Source organism: Mya arenaria, chromosome 17, assembly GCF_026914265.1.
Source record: "Mya arenaria isolate MELC-2E11 chromosome 17, ASM2691426v1".
Classification (NCBI taxonomy): Eukaryota; Metazoa; Mollusca; class Bivalvia; order Myida; family Myidae; genus Mya; species Mya arenaria.
In genome coordinates this window covers 7,662,324-7,673,036 of record NC_069138.1, presented here as the reverse complement: position 1 = coordinate 7,673,036, position 10,713 = coordinate 7,662,324, and positions in this window count along the sequence as shown.

Here is a 10,713-nt window from a genome sequence, read left to right as displayed (position 1 = left end):
TTTTTTTCTTAATATAAACCACACATATTTTCCAGTCATGGGGAAAATGTATGTTTTTTGCACTGGGAATAGCACTGAATTTTAACCCAAAATTACCGCCCAGACACGACAAGATATTATGTCAATGCATAGTTTTACAAAATAAAACTTAACTGTAACCATGTAATCTGAGAGAGAGTTTTGGTACGACCACAAGGCCATCACACTATCCAGACTTTATCAATGGACAAAAAGACAAGCTAAAAAAGTAGTGTATAAAAGAAAATAAATAGCAATTTATTACTACAAAAATGATAGCTTACACAAAAACTATATATACATACCAGTATTCCTTGTTGTTATGTCTGAAATGGTATTTGAACATTTCATCACCATCAGACTGCTGTTTACATAGTTCTCCTCTGTACTCGAGAATAAACTGCCCCTTCAAGAGCTCTTGCCTAGCAACCACTCCATTACCTGGAACCAGTAAATAGTGTTTAAGCCAGGAATTAAAAAGGGCAGGGTGGGCCAAAAACATGGTGCTTTCTTAAATGGGAAAACAATGCATTGTATTGATATCAAAGTACATGCATGTTCATGCACACATTGTAGTAATATCCCGACCGATTTCTCTTAATCAGACAATGCGAATGTCCGTCGGACAGTCGGACATGTCCGGTATATTTCCATTTTGACCGACGAAACTTTTGTTTTGGTCGGTCACAATGTCCGGTGAAAAATTACAGTCAGCACCGTTTAATTTTCGGAAAATTTACTTTCAGTTTCTAAATAAATGTTCAGAGTTATTTTTAACTATTATATCATGATTATTCAGCGTGTTGATCCGTGTATCACTATTTGTAAACCCCGTTTCGACATGTTTCCGTAAAAGACGATAAAAGCGTAAGGTTCCGATTTCAGCTCGTACTCTAATACTTTTATTTTACGGAAATGTTCGGAAATTACAAAATTCTGTATGTATTTATTTTCGGCGAAGTGGTTCCCGGCAATCGTTTTGATTTAAATATGATGATTAATATACCAAGCTGAATTTCTTTCCGCTCTGTTTAACTTTGCCAATAACAAGAAATCTACTTTCATTTTTGCATAAATGTTGTGTCTGAGTTTGACTTGTAGTACAATTCGTTACATTTTATAACCGTACTGTATCTTTAATTTAAAGATGAATTAAAAGAGTAAGATCTAGCTGTTCCATGGGTAGACGAACCAGATATGAGTTTTTTTTGGGAGGCAAGGGAAGAAAAAAATATTAAATAAGATCCGAATATTGATTTTTTTTACATGATATTTAGCTTTTTTTGTAATTTATTATAGAACTGTAAGACAAATCTAACTAAAAAATATCTAAACCTGTTATAATGGGGAATTACAAAACTTATTAAAAAAGAGGCTTAAAATCAAGGTTTAGTCTGATGTAACTGAATACTGTTTGTAACATTGCGACAGGTAAAAATTTGTTGCGACAGGTAAACTTAAGGTGTTTACCTGTCGCAATGTCCTGTGAAGAAGAAAGTTTTCGCGTTGTCTGCTTAATTCTTCTTTCTTGTTCATTTTCACTTCAGACACTTTCTTTACCATCTCGGGTTGTTATCACCAGGGCTCTCACAAGGCTGAATTTTTGGGGAGAAGTCACTTCTCCCACCAGTCAAATTAGGGAGAAGTGGGTGGACTTTAAGGAGAAGAGATACTTATCGTAAAACCTGAGATAAATATTGTGCCATGCCACCAAATTTTGAATTCACATTTACTTTGATTGCTTTTTCTAGATGGAATGTTAAAAAAGTGTTCTTTTTTGGCCTATCAAAAGTGTACTTGTCTAGAGTCTCCTTTTTGCAATGTATAGTTTACCTCCAAAATAAAAACAAAGACAAAAAAAATTGACAGCAAAAAACAACAAATAAAGGGCAATATTTATATATCCAGTAGTTTTTAAGTTATACTCCAGACAAGGTAAATTGCAACGGACCGACCGACAAACCGACCATAGGGTGACTCCAATATACCCCCTTCAAACTTCGTTTGTCGGGGGTATAAAAATGCGAGTGAAAACCCTTGAAAAAGAGCAACTTTCAATTTGTTTACTTTCCATTTCTTGTAAACACACAAAATGATGACGTATACACAACTCACACGTTGTAGACTGTTATTTCGTGCTCAGATTCTAGACGGAAGTATTTGACTTATATCAATTTTGAGGCACAGTCCATCATCATGACAAGCAATAATATTTTTAAAGTTTTTTATGCATTGATATTTAATATCTACGAAGGCCGATGGTGATGATCAAACTAATCCGACATAGCACCCAAAATTAACAAACTGTCCAAAGAAACTGTTACTCAATGGGAGACGAAACTCCACCTAGAATTAGACTTCAATACAGACAATGATGAGAACATCGGCAAGATATTTTGTGCAGACTGCATATCAGACCTACTCAAAACATTTTTTGTTTTAACAAACCTTATGCTTTGATTATGACACAGAAAACATTGTTGTTGTTTTTAAGTACATACATTTTTCTAACAAACACAAAGGGGTGAGCAGTATTTTTTTCTAAATTCAATTCCCTGACTATATAAAGTCCACAAATATGCTGCTAATGTATCACGACAAAATCATACCTATGTATTGATCGATATACTGCATATAGCACAAATTCAGCTCAATTTCAGCCGTGTTTGTTTGAAGGTAGTTTTGGTTGGCTTTTTTTTCTGCAAGGGCGTTGATTCTGGCCAAAAACATCTGCAATTGCAATAAAATGAGGCTGGAACAATGACAACATATCAACAACAGTCTGATGTAAACAGCCACTATTCAATCCACTTACTTCTCGCGCCAGTTAATGACATAACCATCTGGGTTTACACAAATGACATGCTTAATCAATGCTGTGTATCAAAGTGTTTCATCTAGGCTTTTTAGCATAGCTCCCAATACTGCCCTGTGTGATTGGTGCTTTATGAGCAGACAATGTGTTTGCATAATTAGACCCAAGCTTATCTCATTATCAAATAAGTAAGTCATAATGAATCAATGTAGTCTAAATAATTTCGTGAATCTACTTTTCCCATAAACATATTAACTAGATGTTGTCAAAACAGCATGCATTTAAAAAAAACGGGCAAAAGTTACTAATGAAGGTTTTCTGAAGTCAGTCTGTGAAATAGCATTTTTAACCAAAGGCCACTTGGACAAAATCCATATATCATAAGGCCTGAAAGTTCCAAAAGAAATGAGGAGTACATGGATGTGTACTGAGTCCTATCTCGATCTGCTATTACTGTGGCAGTCATTGAAATTAGACTTTCGGATGAACAAGCCGGAATTCTTATACTATTGCATGGAATCATGTTTTTGAACAAGCCCTGCTATATAAAATTCAGAATTTGAGCAAGCCTGGAAGACATTTTACCAGTGCAGGGCTTGCGGGCTTGTGCTAATTTCGACCACTGCTGTGGAAAATATGAAAAAGAAACACATGCTCTCATTCTTCCGATATTTCGACATCTTCTGAAATGGATGGGTCTTTTTACAATCAATAATAGGATCGTTTTTTTTTAAATAAACAATTGTGTTACAGCCATTTAAATTTCAAAGATTAACAGAAAGACAAATTTGAAAACATGGTTTGGCAGCCTTTTAACATCTTACTTTTTCTTTCACATTACGATAAAGATCGGTGAAAGCTTATAGTTTCCATTTAACTGTATTAGTATTATGCAATAATATACTTATATTCTATATTTCACACCTGAATTTATCCTTTTTAAAAGGAAAGGCAATAAATTTAATCAGATCAGTTATGCAATAGAACTTTAATAAATCGTACTCCAACAATGACTGTAAAAATGACTTCTGACTTAAACAACATGCACATGTTGCCGCACATTTAAGACCATGATTTAGGAAATAAATTGATATTAATGTTTGTTTTACTCAAATCTGGGGCATTTATTCTGTTGATGTTTGTGTTGTCAATGTATATATATATATACAAATCATACTGCATCGATTGTGGCTGCACATGCAGATTCTTGCCTAGTCTAAAATAATAGACATGTTATATGGGATTCTTCCGATCCATAACTTGTATACGGGTTTGTGCAAAAACAGGGGGGTTTTGAAAAATATTGAAATTGTATTTAGAGAAGCATTTTAGGTTTGAATTAGATAATAAAGGTTTATATTCATATTTTACTGTGCAAGTGCAAAGATATTTCGCACAAAACAAGCATTAGATGCATTAAAACAAAGGATTTACCTTTCCAACAAAACGAAACTTGACCGACACAGACAACAATTGTACCAAGCTTAAAACTTGACCATCTTCGGCAAGCTTCGAGAAAGACCTCTTATATACAATCGTTACAACTCGGCCATGGCTGAAGTGTTCCAATTGTTGTTAAACTGTGAACCGCAGCCTTGCAGGTGTCATTCATGTATTGTATATTGTTATGTTTTGACAGTATGAAATGAAGAAACATGCATCAAACTCATAATAATTTGTTGGATATTTGTTTTTTTTTTGTGTACGGAACTATTATTTAAGTAGCATTATCTGGTAATATTTCTTGTTTTTAAGATATTTTATAGATGCAATCGGAATAACTACCCACATTCGATACAAAATAAATTGTACGTAAATGATTTGCCATATCAAAAATCGTAAAATATATCTGTCAATGTATAATTATAGTGGTCAATATAAGCACAAGCCCTGAAGCCCTGCACTGGTAAAATGTCTTTCGGGCTGGCTCAAATTCTGAATTTTAAATAGCAGTGCTTGTTAAAAAATTTAATGCCAAGTAAAACTATAAGAATTCAAAAGAATAATTTTCACGACTGCTAATTCTTGCATACTGGTAAACCACAAAATGTCAGTTCTTGAGTTCTAACTGCATGATCAGGCACCTCGCATCTGTTGCATGTTTTCGATATTGAGAGAGCCAGTTTTCACACACTATTATCTCCTTTAACCACCACATAAGCATGTGCTAAACACCGTTAAAAACCTTACTATAAAGTGTATATACTGGGCGAGTACCTAAATCGGAACAGTACCTAAATATGGAACATCCATTATAAAAGTGTTTTTCCGATCGGGATCAGGTTATTTACGATTTTAATCAATAAAGACGCTTGCTTCAGATACATGTTCCAAAGGACACATTTATCCGGTCAGTATTTCAAAAACTGCGATCATTTAAAGTTTTTCATGTTCAAATGTCAATACATGGCACGCGGGGGAAAGACTTCATGCTTGCCATAATCACAGCATACTGGTACAGCCTGTATTTTACTGAAATCATCAAATTTTACTGACAAAAATGACAAAAAAAGACAAGCTGTAAATAACATAAATTATTAATTTACTTAAACAAAATAATGAGCAATAATTTTAAAAGAATAAATGAAAATGAATAACAAATTAAAACTGTTCCATATTTAGGTACTCCGAGGACGAAAATGGCAGTCCTTGATTGTGCGGTTAATAAAGTACTTTTCATGCAGATTGGTAGTATCTTGAAAAATGCCATTTATATCAACCAATTCAATTGGTCTTGAATCCTAGTATGCTGATGAAAGTTTTTGTACTTGTAGTGCAAGTCTAACTAAAAATATTTCACAAATATTGCCGAAAGTGTTCCGATTTAGGTACTCACCCAGTATATGATATATCATTATACAGTACAGGTATGTGCCATGTGTAGTCATTCTAAAATGACTAATGCCATGTGCTGTGGTACGAAACAGTCTTAAAACAATGGTACAGAACGATGTTGAAGTGTTCTCCGACATCCATTACTTTCCATAAAAAGGTATTACAATAGAATTGATACGTACACACTTCAAAATCCAACCAATTTGCAAAAATCCTACAGCAGAAAAACTGTCCGCCATCATTAGAATCGATAATACACAACTTACCTCGGCAAGCCGCCATGTTGTTCCCACACCACGTGAGGTGTCGATGGTAGTGCGCATGCCCAATGAGAGGTTTAAATCAGAGGTTTAAACTTCCGAGGTAACGGGACAATTAACCTCGGAAGTAAATTGTGCCTCGGAAGGTTGCTGTGTACTCATATGATTAACCTCCAAAGGATATAAGCGCAAACGCACACACACACACACACACACACACACACACACACACACACACACACACACACACACACACACACACACACACACACACACACACACACACACACACACACACACACACACACACACACACACACACACACACACACACACACACACACACACACACACACACAAACATACACTAATACACTAATACACACATTCAGACATAGGGCAGTACCATTTTGAACCGATGCTTAGAGTCCGGCTCAGAATGTTTTGCCCATAATATTGCTTTTAATTTACGATTAAAGCATTGTCTAGACATAGAAAACACTGACAATCAGTTAACTAAATTAAACCAAAGTTCCCCGAATTTAATATGTCGCCTTCTTCGAGTGCCCTTTTTTAATGGAAAATGATGACATTTTACATGCTATTTAGCGTGAGTGTAAATTGTATTAAATGGTTGTTTAACAAACTCAGTCGATATTAAAGCCAATGAAGAACGTCATCAAGTTTGGTTAACATTATTGGATAATCATATTTAAGCTAGAAAGCGAACAACGTGAATTTAATCAAAAATTCGATAAAATCAACTGGCAATTTATCAAGAGTGACTTGTTTGTGGTGGTTATTTATCAAACTGAATCGAGAAATGATAAACTATGCCGTAAAATAAACTATCAAGGTTTTTTAACAGTTCGAATAGGAAAACTGATGTTAGAAACACGAAATGTTGACGCCGCGGACGACGACTCTGAATAACATTATTCTGCCATGTAACAAATATATAGTCTCTCTAGCAACAACACTCTCCCTTTTACCCCTTTTTATCGACACCAACACTAAGTGAACATTTATTAATTACGATACGAAGTATAATGTACAACCGTGTGCATTACGACCCCGCTACACGGAATATTGTTTTATTATGTTCAAACATACTCACTGAAAGTTTTAATATTATTTAATTATACATGGATAAACTCTTCCTGTTTAATAGTATAAAAACCACCCCACGATAGCCGAATAAAGATAACTGTTTGAACAGACATATCTATAAGCAAACATGTCAATGTATACAAATGGATAGCTAACTGACGTTTTAATTTACGCAGTAAACTTCGTACTCAGTTGAACTTATCTCGGATTGGATTTTAAAGGAGCACAATAAAGGTTTATGCGCAAATGATGATTAAAGATAGAATATATATTACACCAGAATTGTCTTACTTGTAGTGCGTTTTTACAAGAATCGTCAATACTTGCCATGCCCATCTGAATAAAATTGTATTCATATTTTCTACTTTACTGGGTATTTGCTGGAGTTATTAAAGGTGCACAATGTAGGTTGCTGCAAAACACTTTTTTATTTTATTGCATTAATATGTTTAAAACAGTATCTGACTCAAATGATCAAACAGAGAAGCATATAATTTGCGTTCAGTTAAAAAGTATAAGCCTTTATAAACAGGTTTTTGATTTGATAATTACATGCCTATAAATTCCCCAGTTAAACAAAGCGCCTAATAATCTCTAATATTTATTCATCTGTACTACATAATCGATGTAATCATACATAATTTAATAAGAAAATATTATCGTTAAACCAGTGAATTCATAATATAGTATGTGATTTAAGTGGTTATTGAATGATTGTCAGGAATAAGATTCTAACGGATGAATAGTTCGTGCTACAGCCAAGCAAAACAAATATCGTTTTATTCCGATTTATTGTATTTTACTGAGCTGCAAATATGAAAAAAATGAAGAAAACAAAATCCTCGCTTAAGTTCACTTGGTCTTAGTCTGATAGACACCTGGTCGACCTATCTATGCAATTTATACCATTGTTAGGCTTATGCATGTATCTAATAGATATGTTATCTTACCTATGCATTTCCATGTATCAAGTTTCGTTTCTAATTAAAACTTAAAACAGTTGAAACGCTTCGGTGCGACTAAATTTTATCGGTTTTCACTCTAAGCAGAGGTTCGTGACAGGATTACTTGTAAGTTTGTTATATTGTATTTATATATTTAAAAATTTCAACAGAATCATGTACTGAGCATGTTAATCAATAATTTGTATTTTTCTTCACCTAAAAACGTTTTTGTGATATATCTGAAATATATTATATACATTTATTTCATCCTTGGAAACTCTTTGATACTTGTATGTGTTATGTATTTAAAAGGAAAAATCATGAGTGTAAATAAAAAACAGCAACATGTATACACTTAAGTACAAACTTTATTAGTCAGTAGTTGTGTTAATATTTTGAGAGAAAAACAATTGGAATTTAAGTAATTTTAGAGGCCTACTTGGAAACCGGAAAATTCGTAACTCTAGGTGTAGTTATGACAGGATGCGCCGAAATTTGACCTCACTCTTAACATTCAACATTTGACTCTTTTTTTATTTGTGTGTAATATTGTGGAAATATTGACTAATGCATTATGATTAAAACACACTGTTTTAATTCTTACTTAATATAGCTAAACTAAATAGCTTATTTATTTTTTTTATAAAATAAGCCTAAATATTTCATGATGTACTATCAGATTTATCAGGACTTGATAACCAGTAGTAAATATCAATCGGGTATGCAAGAAACAGATTTGTTTATTTATTTATTATTATTATTATTATTTACCAAACTTATATAGCGCCCTTTTCATATACACGTTCAAAGCTGCTTTACAACGATATAATCTGATAGCTAACTACAAGCAATATCATAAAATACTAGACAGCATTTGAACAATAAATGTACAAATGAAATGTGGTATTTAACTGGTCGTCTGAATTAAAAACAATAAATATCAATATCATACGATAAAAAATAGTCTAGCGAAACTTTGAAAAAAATCAAAAATGATATTAATATAATTTACGCCTGACATCTAAATTGCACTTAAATATTGTATCAATAGTCTAAAACAGTTTACATAGGATATGTAACTGTACTAAAAGATCATGGTAGAATTAAAACAGGTTGTAAAATTATGTTTAAAATCACATAAAGGTCACACAGTCTTCGTGAATCACTGTCACAGATCATTCCTGGTAAAATGCTACTCATACGCCTGTTTGAAATAGTGTGTTTTAAGTGCACGTTTGAAAGAACACAATGAACTTGAGTCTCTCACACCGGATGGTAGGTCGTTCCACAGTTTCGGAGCTGCATATTCAAAACGTCGGTCGCCGTAGGTTACAGTTTTACTTTTTGGTATCACTAAAGTAAGTGCTTTGTTTTGAGATCGCAGATTTCTTCGTGGTTTGTAAACACATAGCATTTCTTCCAAATATTTTGGTGATTTTCCGTTTAAAGCTTTGTAGGTATGCGTTAAAATTTTAAAATGAATTCTGTATTGCACTGGAAGCCAATGTAGTTCTTTAAGTACATGTGTGATATGATCGTACCGCAAGGTTCTGGTGATGATGCGGGCAGCTGTATGTTGAACGATCTGCAGTTTGTTGACTAATGTTTGAGAAACTCCATACAGTAGTGCATTGCAGTAATCTAGGAGCGAGATAACCAATGAAGTGACAAGTTGTTTAGATGCATCAATTGTCAGATATTTCTGAATTCTGCCCATTTGTCTAAGATGTAAATAACATGATCTGCATTCTGAATTGACGTGATCTTCCATGTTCATGTTTGAATCAAAGATGGCACCGAATTTGTTTACATTAACAGACTGTTTAACTTTCGAGTCACCGACGGTTACCGATAGATCTTCAATGTGTTTGGAGTTATGAGGAGATGAGAACATGATGACTTCTGTTTTATCAGTGTTAAGTTTGAGCATGTTTAGATTCATCCATGATATTATGTCTCGAAGGCACGATTGAATGCGTTGTAATGTTTCTTCCTTAGAAATGCCATCTAATGGTTTGAAAGATAAATACAGCTGTGAGTCATCGGCGTAGAGATGGTATTGCAGCCCATGCTCTTTGCAAATGGCACCAATGGGTTTAGTGTACATTGTATAAAATTGCGGTCCTAATACGGACCCCTGTGGAACACTAAAATTCAGTGTGACCGGGTTTGATAGCACCCCATCAATGTATACTGTCTGTTTTCTATTTTGAAGGTATGATGTTATCCATTCCAGTGTTTTTCAGCGATTCCGAACACATTTTCAAGTTTTTGTAACAAAGTTTTGTGATCGATTGTGTCAAAAGCTGCCGATAGATCTAGCATTACTAAGATGGTTGCATTACCATGGTCAAGGGATTTAAGAACATCATTTTGGACTTTGATAAGTGCAGTTCCTGTCGAATGGAATTTACGATAGGCTGACTGATGTTTTTTCTTGAAGTTGATTTTCTGTCAAGTGCTCATCAATGCGAGAACTCACTACCTTTTTCTAGTGTCTTTGATACAACTGATAGATTCGAAACAGGTCTATAATTTTTTTAAATGTTTTGATCCAGTGTTTGTTTTTTTCAAATTTATGACTACAGTGACCAATAATAAATGATCAACGATATAAAGAAAATGTTCTGATGTTCAACAGTGTCACCAATTAATTAACTATTGTGTTTGTAAAGTAAATGAGAGACGTGTGGTAATCGTTGCAAGATTTTTCGGAAGTCGGCATTTCGTA